Raw genomic sequence first — 12,842 nt, forward strand, 5'->3', positions numbered from 1 at the left:
AACTCACCAAGCTTCCTTCCAACTCAAGGTTCTTTTTTTAAAATTTTTTAAATTTTTAAATTTTTTAAAATTTATTCATTCGAGACACAGAGATACAGAGAGAGAGAGAATATGAGCAGGGGAAGAAGCAGAGGGAGGGGGGAGAAGCAGGCCACCCGCTGAGCAGGGAGCCCCATGCGGGGCTCCATCCCAGGACCCCGGGATCATGACCTGAACCAAAGGCAGACGCTTAACCATCTGAGCCACCCAGGCGCCCCTTAATTTTTTTTTTAAAGATTATTTATTTATTTATTTGACAGAGAGAGACACAGTGAGAGAGGGTACACAAGCAGGGGGAGTGGGAGAGGGAGAAGCAGGCTTCCCGTGGAGCAGGGAGCCTGATATGGGGCTCGATCCCAGGACCGTGGGATCATGACCTGAGTCGAAGGCCGAAGCTTAACGACAGAGCCACCCAGGCACCCCCCAACTCAAGGTTCTTAACATCTAGTTCTCTCATTATGGAATGTTCCTGACTCCACTCCCCGTCCCCATTCTGCCTGGTTAAATCCTGTGGGTCCCTCCTTTCCTCAGACAAGCCTTCCCAGAAACCCCAGAGTAAGTGAACAGGCTCTGTTTTGCTTGCATACTACTCTGTATTTTTTCGTTGTGGCCCTTATCACTAGCACAATAAATTAATTATATTTCCCGGTTTCTAAAATTATCTGGTTGTTTCATGAGGGTAGAAACCACATCTGTCTGGTTCCCCGCAGTAATCTCTGCTCCAAGCACAGTACCTGGAATACAATAGATGTTTGACAATGTTCGTTCAATAAATGTTTAGTAAATATTGACTGAGTCGAAGAAGGCAAAAGTGAATGACCTAAAAGATTTTGCTCTTTTAATGCTAGTGTCAAAAGCTATATGTAAAACTCAGTCACCTTTTCTGATACTTTGGGTAGGACCCTCTAGCACCACACAGACATAAGGTCAGAAAGATCAATGAAAGGAAGGAAAAACGTTGGTTCACCTCTAATTACTACTATTCAAGCCTCAAATCTAAGATTCTCTCTCTGAACAACTCACTTCAGCTGTTAAAGACCAACTCCAGAGTTTTACTAGCAGTGCTGGCTCAATTTTCTGATTTCCCTCCAGATCCAAGAGATGCCATCCACCTTAATAAATAATTCAGCTTAGAGGCACCCGGGTGGCTCAGTTGGTTAGGTCTCCAACTCTTGATCTCAGCTGAGGTCCTGATCTCAGGGTTGTGAATTCAAGCCCCACTTTGGCCGCACCCAGTGTGGAGCCTACTTAAAAAAAAATAAATAGTTCAGCTTAACTGCATGAGCACCATCTCCCTGGATGATAACACAGCTCTCTTCCCTATAAGTTCCACCTTCATATCATGCACACAGAAGAATCAGCAAGAGTAGTGGGGGTCCCCAGAAATTAGCTTTAATCTACTGTCTCTCCTTTAAGACCCCTAAAAGGAAGACCCATGACAGTACCTGTTATAGGGGGCAGATTCCAGCTTCCACGCATGTTTTGTGACCAGCAGAAGTTCTCACCCTCTGCTCCATAAATCCTCCTAGCATGCCAGCAATATTTCCTTAGGACTCATATTCACAGTGATCCCTCATCACAAACGATGGTCAAATGAGGTTGATGAAGTCCCGTTGGTTGTACAACTCCTTCCCTAACCTTAGTTTGCCTCTTCCTCTCTCATGTCCCTGTTGTGGACTTTTGTTCTTCATCTTATCAAATCAAGTATCTGATTTGACACCTTAGAGTGTAACCCCCAAATACCATCTGGTTCAGAATTGGCTGAAAGTGATCAAAGCCTAAAGCAGCCCTGTATTTAAGCCGCTCTGCCTGGAGCAGGTTTGCAACAGGAAATCAATGGCACTGGTACCCATTTCACAGCTTCCCGGAGCCTATTTTATGCCTTCCTGTATGTCCAGCTGGAAGAGCCTTTCAAGGCTTCTTTAAAACATTGATAGGGCATACTGTGGCCCAAAAGGAGAGCTGCCACAGAATATATTCCAGGCATGCCCCCGCCCTCAGCCTTTCCCAAAAATGGCACATTCCCCCCACTGCAGGAGCCCTCTCTCCATTCAAGCCCCCAGTACCTCCCTGCTCCTACCTCCCCCGGTGCTACAGGATCAGGCATTCCTTACCAACCTGTATAACTTTGTGATTTAAAACAATTCATACAATGCATTCACCAAATATTTATCAAGTATCAGGTGCTAAGAACTGTTTCAGCCTCTGAGATGTCAGCAGTAAAAAACCCTATTCTCATGGAGCTGCCATTCTGGCGGTGGGAAAGGGAGAATTAAGAAAAGCAACAACAGCAGCAGCCAAAGTCAGGTGGTGATATGTGCAAAGAGGGAACTTAGGGAAAGGCAGACAGACAGCAAAGAGGTGGGTGCTATCTCATGTGGGTGGTCAGAGAAGTCCTCTCTGGTAGGTAATAACATCTGTGTTGGGGTTCTTAAAAGCAATGAAGGAATTGAGCCGTGCAGGCAGGAGGGAGATAAGACTCAAGACAGAGAGAAGGGCATGTGCAAAGGCCCTGAGGTGGGAATTTCTGAGGCGCACTAGGGGCTAATGTCGTTGGAATGCTGCCACCTGGAAGGAGTAAGCTGTAGGAGATGAGGTCAGTGAGGTGAGGGGAGTCCAAGAAGCAGCAAAATCACGTAGAGATTTTTTAAGCCATGACAAGGAGCCTTGATTTTATGCTGAATTAAATGAAGATGCACAGAGGGTTTTAAAAGCAGAGAAATGACCAGCTCTGACCTCGGTTTCAACAAGATTGTTCTGTCTGTTCTGTTGAGAATGGCCTGAAGGGGCACAAGGGCCAGCCAGAGACGTGAAAGCGGGGGGGGGGGGGGGGGGGGGGGGGGGGGGGGGGGGGGGGGGGGGGGACGACACGATTGCAACAGCACAGATGAGAGATGGTGGCAGCTTAGGCTACGGCGGGGGTGGCGCAGGTGATAAGTGTTTGGATTCTGGAAAGATTCTAACTGTACAGCCAACATCGTATGGTAAAGGCTTGAATGTGGGTTGTGAGAGAGGGCTAATGGATGATTCCAAGATTATTTTGCAGTTCCTCCAAATAGGAGGGAGGGAGCCCAGGCTTTATGTGACAAGACAGCTTGCCACATTTGCTGACCCTCCGAGGTCCTAGCACCCAAAGAAGGGCCCCCATGATTGCAGTGGAGGAAAACTGAGGGTTATGCAAAATTACTGATATAAAACACCCCTCGCCCAGTCCTGAATGAACGATTTTTGGATAACAACAAAAACTGCAGAAGAGAAATGACGGTCGATTTTAGAAATAGTGATTTTGTAAAAGAAATGCTATATAAATTATACGTAATAACATCTGGTATTTATCCTGATTTTGTAACACCAAGAGCACTTGTCTAAAGATTAAGTATATAAATCTGAACTAGTCGAGCATACACTGGTGTCCATTCAGTAACATTACACATGGGGCTCCCTGAAGTCTGATGGTCGTGACAAGAGGAGAAAAAGCAGGGCTCGTCCGGGATTTGAACCCGGGACCTCTCGCACCCTAAGCGAGAATCATACCCCTAGACCAACGAGCCACACATTACCGTCTTCCCATTTCCAAAGTTTAGTAAAGAAAATTTTAGCCACGTCCGCAGTTGGCTGGAAAGGCTCCTTTTTGCAACTGTGGGCATGGGGTGACGCCTTGTGGATGAACCAATCCCTGCAGGCTCCCTCGCCCCAATTCCGGAAGGCGGTGCCCCTAGACTACAGATCTGCTTCGGCAAACACCCCCGCATCAACGAGAATAATTCCCGCACGTTTTCGCTCGGGAGGGAGCCAGAGATGCTGCGGCAGGGGTGGGAGGCCATCGCCTCAGGGACGGTCACGGGCTGCGGGGCGGCCCCGGGGGCGTGCGGAGGGGAGGACGCGCCTCGCCGGGAGGGCTGCCCGCGGCCGGTGGGGAGGCAGCCTGCTGACGGCTCCTGGGCTCGGCCAGCCTCGGGCGTCTCCGGCCCGGCCTTGGGCTCCACGGAACGCGCCTTCCGGGCGTCTCCCGCCGGCCCCCGGACTCGGCATCGGCGGCGGAGCGACAGCCCCCACCGCGTGACGCCCTCCGTGGGGGGGCCCCGCGAGACCCGAGAGGGCCCCGACTCTCCGGGGGGACCCGCCTGTGCCCGGCCCCGGGCAGGCGCTCCGAACACCTAGACCTCGCGGAGGTTGTCCTGTCTCGGGCCGGGCCGCGCGGTACGGCTCTTTCCACCAATCTCAAATACTGCGGCGTGAAAGAAAAAAGCCGAACCAACCAGGAAGGAATGCAAAAAAAGAAGCAAGAACCCGGGCAACCTGCAAATAGATGAACCATGGGGTGGAGGGCGGGGAGCCGGGAAGAGGCCACGGGTAGAGAATGTGCTTCGGCCTGGATGCTCGGCAGGTAGCGTGGCCGAGCGGTCTAAGGCGCTGGATTAAGGCTCCAGTCTCTTCGGGGGCGTGGGTTCGAATCCCACCGCTGCCATCCGTTTTTTGAAACCGTTTGTGACAGACAGCGAGGATTGCCTTGGTGTAGCCACGTTAGGGCAGTGAATCTCCGCCTTCCTTTCGCGCCCAACCGCTTTCTATAGTTGGTGGGACTCTGGGTATGCACTGTTTCGCAACTTCTCATATTTTTTAGCCTTTCAAATATCAGAGTTCTTACTAAAGACCATAATACCATCGCAAGATTATAATGATGCCTTTGAACCCATGGTTTCCCAGAGGTAAAGTACTAGTCCTTTAATATCATCAACCTATAACCTTTGCTTTGTCTTTCTTCACTCAACCAAAGAGCGAGGTTTGATCTCTTGTTTTGTTATTGACACTGTTCAACCGTTGAGGAGTACAAAAAAGATGAATAAAACATATTGCCTGCTCACAAGGGAAGCCCACTGACCAAACTGGAGGAGTAAGCCATACCATCGCAAAACAGTCTTGAAACATTGTAAGACATCATCAAGCGGAAGAGAAATGCCCTCTAAGGAAGGCAATGCAGTGATGTGGGGAGGAGGCTGAGGGGCCAGCTCTGCACTTAGAAAACTAGAGCTGCAGTTCTCACATTACTAGCTGTGTGGCCTTAGGCAGGTGGCTTATGTTCTCTGTGCCTCACCTTCCTGACATGTAAAATGGAGATGATTATACTGCGTACCTCACGGAAAGTTCATGAAAATCAGTTCATACACATAAGGTGCTTAGTGCAGAGTCTGGTGGTCAAAAAATGTTAAGTGTTTCCATTACTTAAATACATATTTTGCCACATTTAAGACTACAGGATCTACCCTTTCTTTTCTCCCATCTGTGTTGAAACTCCACTACAGATTAGATGAGAAAAGATCAAACTTTGTCTCCAGAAAGCCTCAGGGAGCAAAGAAGTCTATATGAAAGTCTTGTTATTTATCAATACAGACATTTGTAATTCTCATGTCTGCAGATAAGCAATTTGGTAGTTTCTGAAAAGAAGCCTGAATTGGGTACCTGGGCCCAAGTGGAGAGATGATCAAGTTAGGCTTTCCATTTTTAATTTAAGCCCATAGCCATTGTTCCTATCCTTTGAGAAGATTTTAATATGAATCTACAGAAGCCAGAGATAAATGTTTAATTGTGGTTTCTGGAGGCCAGCAGGTATGTCCAGGAATATGGCAACATTCATTCATTCATTCATTCATTCATTCATTCACACATTGATCACCCACTACATACCATACACAGTGCTAAGTGCTTAGGGTACAGATGCAAGCATAATAAAATCTTTGGCCTTCTGGAGCTTAAATCCTAATAGGGGGAAAAAAAGAAGAAAAAAAAAGAAACAAACGTAAGTGCTGTGAAGAAAATAATGTAGGGAATAGTGACAATTGGGGGTTATTCTGGAAAGGATGATCAAGGAAGTTGTCTCTAAAGACGTGACATTTGAGCACAGGAGGAATTAAAGAGGACGTTAAACAAATATCTGAGGAAATTATATTCCAAGAAGAGGAAACAGCAAGTGAAAGGTCCAGAACAGGAAACAAGGGCCATGTATTTGAGAAACAGTCAGAAGGCCAGTGTAGCCAGAACAGAATGAGTAAGAAGGAGGGAGGGAGGGAGGAAGGGAAGAGAAAGGGAGGGAGGGAGGGAGGAAGGAAAAGAAAAAAAGAAAGACACTGCTATGTGACCACACCTAAAAATTCTTTTTAAAGGCTAACGCATCATACATTTGTAGAACGGTGACGGTGTCAGCATGCATCAGCCCCAGTTCCTTCGCAGGAAAGAAAACAGCTCCGTATATTTGGTACGATATAAAGTTTCCAAGAAATTTCCCACACACTATTTTACGTGACTGACCGAGATCCCTGGAGTCAGGCAGGGGACGGCAAAGCGTTACCATTCCCATTTCGCGACGGAGGCACTCCGAGGCGGTAGAATGATCCGCCCTCCGACCCGCCCGCCCGCCGGTCGGCCCAGGAAGAGTGAGGAAACACTTGCTCAGGCAGAAATCCAAGGCCAGCTCGCGGCTGTGTCTACTTTGCTATTTCACATCGGTCAGGGAGCTTTCCGTTGCAACTTTCTAAAGCAGAATCGAGGCAAAAGCAGGGCTCGTCCGGGATTTGAACCCGGGACCTCTCGCACCCTAAGCGAGAATCATACCCCTAGACCAACGAGCCACCCTATAGGCGGCTTTTAACTCTGCCTCAAGGCTCGTTCCCGTCGCTAGGCGTTTCCAGAAAAACTGTATTCGAGTGCCTTCTGTCGGAAGGAATGCGTGCTTGTTTACCCAGAAAGCCTAAGCCTCACGCTACAGAAGTCCTTTATCAGCTTCTATGGTGGACCCAGAACCCGAGAGCAGCAGGGGAAGTAGATCAGGCACTGCCTGAACGTCTCCGCAGGCGCTGCGAAAGGCCTGGGAGCTTCTGCGGCCTCGGAACCCTCCCTCTGATAGTCCTGCCGGCTTATCTCCTCAGGCGTCTGGAACGAGATTCGGAGAAAAAAGGACCACAGGCCCCAGCGAGATTTGAACTCGCGACCCCTGGTTTACAAGACCAGTGCTCTAACCCCTGAGCTATGGAGCCTCCTCGTCCCCAGTGCCTCTCTACCTCTCATCTTATACAAGCCTATAGTAAAGCCAGCATCCCGAAGCATTAAATAGAACTTTGGCCCGAGCAAAAATCCAAGATATTCTCCCACAAAATTAGATTTTCTTCATGTTCTGTCAACGCTTCTAAAAGACTCCGTTTCGAGAACAGCCACTACCAGGCTCTCTTGTCGTCTCTTGCCTCCCGTGCCTCTGGTGCCCAGAAAGGATGCAGATACAGGAATTCCAGACATTTGGGCACACAGGAGACCCACCTGAGAAATAAGAGGTACAGAGAGAGGGTGTCTGATGGACAGATTATGCACTCCGTTCACTTGCTATTGTGGTAAAATCTGGGGAAGGTGAAAAGAGATTTACCACGGTTTTGTCCTTTCTGAATCCAGAGCCCAAACCTGAACTTTGTATTTTGGAATTAACGCCTCCCTCACAAAGGTTGAGGGGTAGGATCAAGTAGGGAAAAAGGGTATTGGGGAGAAAGAGTTTAATCCTTCCTTAAAGACATATACAGATTTATGCACATCTTTGGTATGAAAATAATATAGTTTTTTAAAAAGGATTTTCACTTTTTGAAAACCTTGTTTATATAAGCTAGTAAACAGGAACTAAAAATTAATTGAGAAAGATCTTGTACTTTTTTCTTACTGCAAATACAATCATAGATGAGAACATTGGGGGAAAAAGTGCTCATTCATGCAACCCCAAGGAGTGAACCAATTCTGTTTAGTAAGATTTAGACTCTCTGCCCACCGGCTCTTGTACCCACTATTTTTTAATGTTTTCATTTGTCCACGATCATAAAGTTTATAAGAAATCTGTAAGCCTGTGATTCTTTGTGTTAGAGTAGGCAGTTAGGTTCTAACAGAATAGTTGGGAAGTCGACAAAGACGAAGTCACGGCCAGCTATCAGAGTCAGAGGCCTGTCCCGGCAGGGGGCACTCCATAAGCAGGGGCACCAAGCCACGGGGGCCCAAGAGGGTGGAGGCCAAGACAGGAAACCCCTGACCCAGTTAGCAAGAACAAGTGGGAAACCCTGCTCCTCACCCCAACTAATGAATATTCCTCCCCCTAGTTAACAACTGCAGGTAAAACATAGAAACCCAAACCCCGGGGATGCAGTGCTCTCTCTTGATCTCACTCTTGAGCTCGCCTGCACTCGTGTCTCAAGAGTGGGTTTTTTGGGTGATAGACACTGGGGAGGGTATGTGCTCTGGTAAGCGCTGTGAATTGTGCAAGACTGTTGAATCTCAGATCTGTACCTCTGAAACAAATAATGCAATATATGTTAAGAAAAAAAAGAAGAAGAAGAAGAAGAAGAAGAAGAAGAAGAAGAAGAAGAAGAAGAAGAAGGTAGCAGGAGGGGAAGAATGAAGCGGGGGAAATCGGAGGGGTAGATGAACCATGAGAGACGATGGACTCTGAAAAACAAACTGAGGGTTCTAGAGGGGAGGGGGGTGGGAGGATGGGTTGGCCTGGTGGTGGGTATTGAGGAGGGCACATTCTGCATGGAGCACTGGGTGTTGTGCACAAACAATGGATCATGGAACACTTCATCTAAAACTAATGATGTAATGTATGGGGATTAACATAAGAATAAAAAAAGAAAAATGAATAAATTAAAAAAAAAAAAGAGTGGGTTTTTTGCCTGAATAAACTTTCCCACTTGTGCTGCTCGCTCATCTGCTGTGTTGTATGCCTGTCCTTGAATGATTTCTCATGACAAGACCAAGAACCTTCCACAGCTTCTTTGGTTCTGGCTGGGTTGAGGCCCCAGGGCCCTGGGTCTCCACAGCATAGAGGTTGCTTTCGGGCAGCAGGCTTGAGCAATGGAAACTTGATCAAGGTGAAAGGGCCCCTGATAACCCCTGGCTGAATACAGACAAGCCCATTAGGTGACCCATATCAGAATATCCATAAGCCCTCACTAACCAATGGGCTACTTACAACCAGGCACAGTTACCAAAAAAGGGAAAATTCCATACATTCCCCATACCTCTTCACCTTCCCCCCTTTAAATACAGCCGCCCACCACTCCCTCCTTGCTGTCTGTCCTTTGCTCTCCTACCTGCGGCTGTCTTAAGGTGTATTCGGTAAACTTCTATCTCCTTTGTTCTGCTTCAAGTGAGTTCTTTCATCTCAGGCACCATTGACTTCCACCAGATCATCATCGCGCCACACGTGGGGGCCCCCATCCGATAGGGAGAGATACCGCGTGCAGTTCACCTGGCAACCATTGTGTCCTTTAATTTTCACTGTCAGTATAAAACATGCTGCTACCGAACTTACAAATTTTTGAGGAAGAGAAATCTCTAGATAGGTAAAATCAGGCATTTGTGGCAGATATTCTTGGTTCAGGGATGAGTCATGGAGAGACCTCACAATGTTGTCCTAAGATAAGATGAACATATCCAACTGTTCAGGGCCAGGACGGTGATAGGCTCTTCTGTGGCTTGACAAGGGCTGTTCCTCCCAATGCTCCCATGGTGCTCAAACCTCAGTCTTTCTCTACCCGACAATATCCTCATCTGCAAGAGAACTGCAAGGCTTTGCTCCCCCCTTCCCCGCCCCCGACAAATAAATAAAATCTTACCAAAAAAAAGGCTTTGAACTGACTGCTCTGCTCTGGAGAATCCAGAATCGGTTGCTGTAACCCATTTGCCCACACAAAGCATTTTACTGGTGGAAACCTCCAAGGTAATCAGCATGGTCATCCCTTTGGACCTAAAAACAGGTGTCATAATTCTTAAGGAACTGGCAGGGTGCTTGACTTTTTCTCTGGGGCAGGAAAATCAAACCAAAACAAATGTTGACTCATAGGTGGAGTGTTGTGTTGGTGTGTGTAGACATTGAGTATGTAGTGTAGTGGTTAGAAAACACCTGGGTCAGTTATTTAACCTTGCAGAGAGGAAGGATCCTTGTTTTGGAAATGAGGGCTCATTACTCTCATCACTGTTATTACCATCTTTATTATTGTCCTTTTATTCAGAGACACTGGCCTTAGGAAAAATTGCTAACCCGTCAAAACTGTCTCCCCAACAGCTTTCTCTTCCCCTCCCTGCTCGCTGTTTCTCCTCCTCTCTTATTCTCCTGTTGCATTCTTGGCTCCTCTTACCTTTTCCTATACTCTGTTTCCCCACCCTCATCCTGCCACAACTCAGCAAGCTCACTTCTATTCCCCGTATGGACTGATTTCTTCCATATAACCGTAGACTGCTAGTCACACATCTAAAAGGAATTTAAAATGCTCAAAGGAGCATTCCAGGAGGAGAAGCCAGGGCAACACCCATGGGCATGGTGTGGGTTTTTTTGTCTCTCCTTCACAGAGATAAATAAACTTCTCACAGGATAAATAAACTTTTGCCCAATACACCCTATCTACATACGGTCTATTTCCTACCCCTGAAGTTTGTCTCAGGACCTTACATCAATCTTTCTCATTCTTCCAGCCATGCAGCTGCCCTCAGCTCACTAGGGTTGGCCTGACTCAGGGGGTTCCAAGAGTACATTCCACTAGCCCGTTCCAGAGAACAACATCAAAAAGGCATGTTTCAGAGTGCTCTGGCCAGTTAGAAGTTCTTGACTTCTAACTTGACCCCTACTAGTGATCTTAGGATTGTTTTTAATTACTTTTTTCTTTATTTGTCTGTATTTCTTCCATTTTCCCTCAACTTTTTATTTTGCAAAATTTAAACTCTAGAGTGGAAATAAATGAAGACCAACTAAATGACAACAAGCAAAGGCTATTTGTTCAGAGCTTGCTATCCCAAGGAAGTCAGCTGTCATCACTTGAGTTTTGGCAGAGACTCAAAGGCAGACGGAAAAGTGAGAAAGCTTTATAGTGGAAAAAAAGGAAGGCTTCAGGTATGCCTTGATTGGAGGCTGTTGGCATGGGGAAGCTGTAGACAGTCTATCTAGAAGCAAGGTGTCCTCTGTGATCGGTTAGGGGAGCATATTTGGCTTTTCCTGGTTGGTCCTAAGTTTGGAGCAAGGAAAGTATTAGGAAAGCTGTCAGTTACTAATCAAATCTTGGCCACTTGGGACTGATTATTACAGGATTATTGCTTGGCTTCCTGGATTGTTACTAGAGATGGTGGTCTGAGTTCCTATAGGTCTGACTTAAAGATAATAGGCTGGTTTCCTGAGCTGATGAACATTGTAAGGGAAAAATACAAATTAAAAATAAGAGGCTTGATTCTTCCTGTTGAAAATGAGGGAAGTGATTACCCTCCTCTCCTTTTCCTTTGAACATTTACTTTAGAAAACTTGCAAGTATAAACATATCACAGTACTTTGCATTACTGTGATGAATGATTTAATTAACATGTGAGACCATAAAGGAACTAAATATTTAAGTAAGGTCTCAATAAATGCTGAAAGGACTATCTGCTACATTCATTGAAAGGAACATATTATTTGCTAGTATTTAATTTAATTTATCTTATTTAAATATTTTTATTTATTTATTTGACAGAGAGAGAGACAGCAAGAGAGGGAACACAAGCAGGGGGAGTGGGAGAGGGAGAATCAGAGAGGGAACACAAGCAGCGGGGAGTGGAGGGAGAAGCAGGACTCTCGCTGAGCAGGGAGCCCCATGCGGGGCTTAATCCCAGGACGCTGGGATCATGATCTGAGCGGAAGGCAGACATTTAACGACTGAGCCACCCAGGCACCCCTAGTATTTAATTTTAGCAAGATATTTACAGCACATGCAAAAGGGGGCCACAGGCCAATACCTGGATGGCTCTCTATTGGAGCTAGGGAAAGAACTTTACATTGCAGTGTAATGCAAGTCTTCTACTGATCCAGAAGGATTCTGGTGGGAACTTTCAAATGCCCTAAAATTGAGCATACAGCATTTGATACACAGATTGGAACATAAAGTACTTCTCAAAATTTTCTAACCTTTGAGGAGCTAGTTAAGACTCCAATTCAAGAGGCCTGAGATCCTGCATTTCTAATAAGTTACCAGGAGATGTTGATGCTGCTGGTGCCTGGACCACACTATGAGTATCAGGGTCTTGAATTTCCTGCTTGTATATAAATTTTCATCATCTGGACTACCAGCAAGGTAAGGATGGCAGAAAATTCAAGGTTAAACTCTCCAGCAGTATTGCAGAATGCTAGAGCCTAGAATACTAACATTCTATGCTGAAGAGGGAAGGGATAACCATGTGCCAAACATCGCATTTATCTGTATCAGGCATCTTTCCAAAAGGGTGCTTATCTACTTGCTTCAGATACAGGACAATAAAGTGGGTGGCAAAGTTGGTACCCCACTGGGAAAGCTGAGACACCTGGCTTGTGAGTCTCTGAGCATTTCTTATTTGAAGTGTATAGTCCAACATAGGATCCATTTCTTGAGGGGAATAGACCAAGGCTCCTCCCTCCACTGAAGGATCCAGTGAGTTCAAGGTAAGCATGAGTCCTCAAGCACTATGCAGTGATTGAATCGGGGAAGCCATGCACACGGGGTAGTAAAGGAACTTCAGCCAGGTAAGGAGAGTGCAGTACTTTCTCTCCTGATTAGAAAATGCTTTCAGACTTGCCGGTTTGGATGCTGAACATGCAGCATCCCAGGATCAAAGGGAGCTCTGCTGTAATGACCAGGTTCTTTCCAGTTGACTGGTTCTTTTTATGGTCCTATCAAGAAGGTCACTTCCATCTTCTGAGAATCTCTGTTGTTGTTGTTGTTTTAGGTTAAAACATAGTTACTGTGGTTTATTCAAATGTGTATGTGCCCTAACATACACAG

The 12,842-nt window shown here is 46.4% G+C and overlaps 4 non-coding genes across 4 annotated transcripts; 1 reads left to right on the forward strand and 3 right to left on the reverse strand.

Moving 5' to 3' along the window:
• Positions 1-3,518: 3,518 nt before the first annotated feature.
• On the reverse strand, positions 3,519-3,590 carry TRNAP-AGG (transfer RNA proline (anticodon AGG)). The gene has a single exon. It is a non-coding gene; the product is annotated as a tRNA-Pro (tRNA).
• Positions 3,591-4,425: 835 nt separating this feature from the next.
• On the forward strand, positions 4,426-4,507 carry TRNAL-AAG (transfer RNA leucine (anticodon AAG)). Its single transcript has one exon. It is a non-coding gene; the product is annotated as a tRNA-Leu (tRNA).
• Positions 4,508-6,593: 2,086 nt separating this feature from the next.
• TRNAP-AGG (transfer RNA proline (anticodon AGG)) lies at positions 6,594-6,665 on the reverse strand. Its single transcript has one exon. It is a non-coding gene; the product is annotated as a tRNA-Pro (tRNA).
• A 332-nt stretch (positions 6,666-6,997) lies between these two features.
• On the reverse strand, positions 6,998-7,070 carry TRNAT-UGU (transfer RNA threonine (anticodon UGU)). Its single transcript has one exon. It is a non-coding gene; the product is annotated as a tRNA-Thr (tRNA).
• Positions 7,071-12,842: the final 5,772 nt, after the last annotated feature.

This window comes from Mirounga angustirostris, unplaced genomic scaffold (genome assembly GCF_029215605.1).
Source record: "Mirounga angustirostris isolate CCGP_5_RB_7025 unplaced genomic scaffold, mMirAng1.0.hap1 SCAF_9, whole genome shotgun sequence".
NCBI classification, from domain to species: Eukaryota; Metazoa; Chordata; class Mammalia; order Carnivora; family Phocidae; genus Mirounga; species Mirounga angustirostris.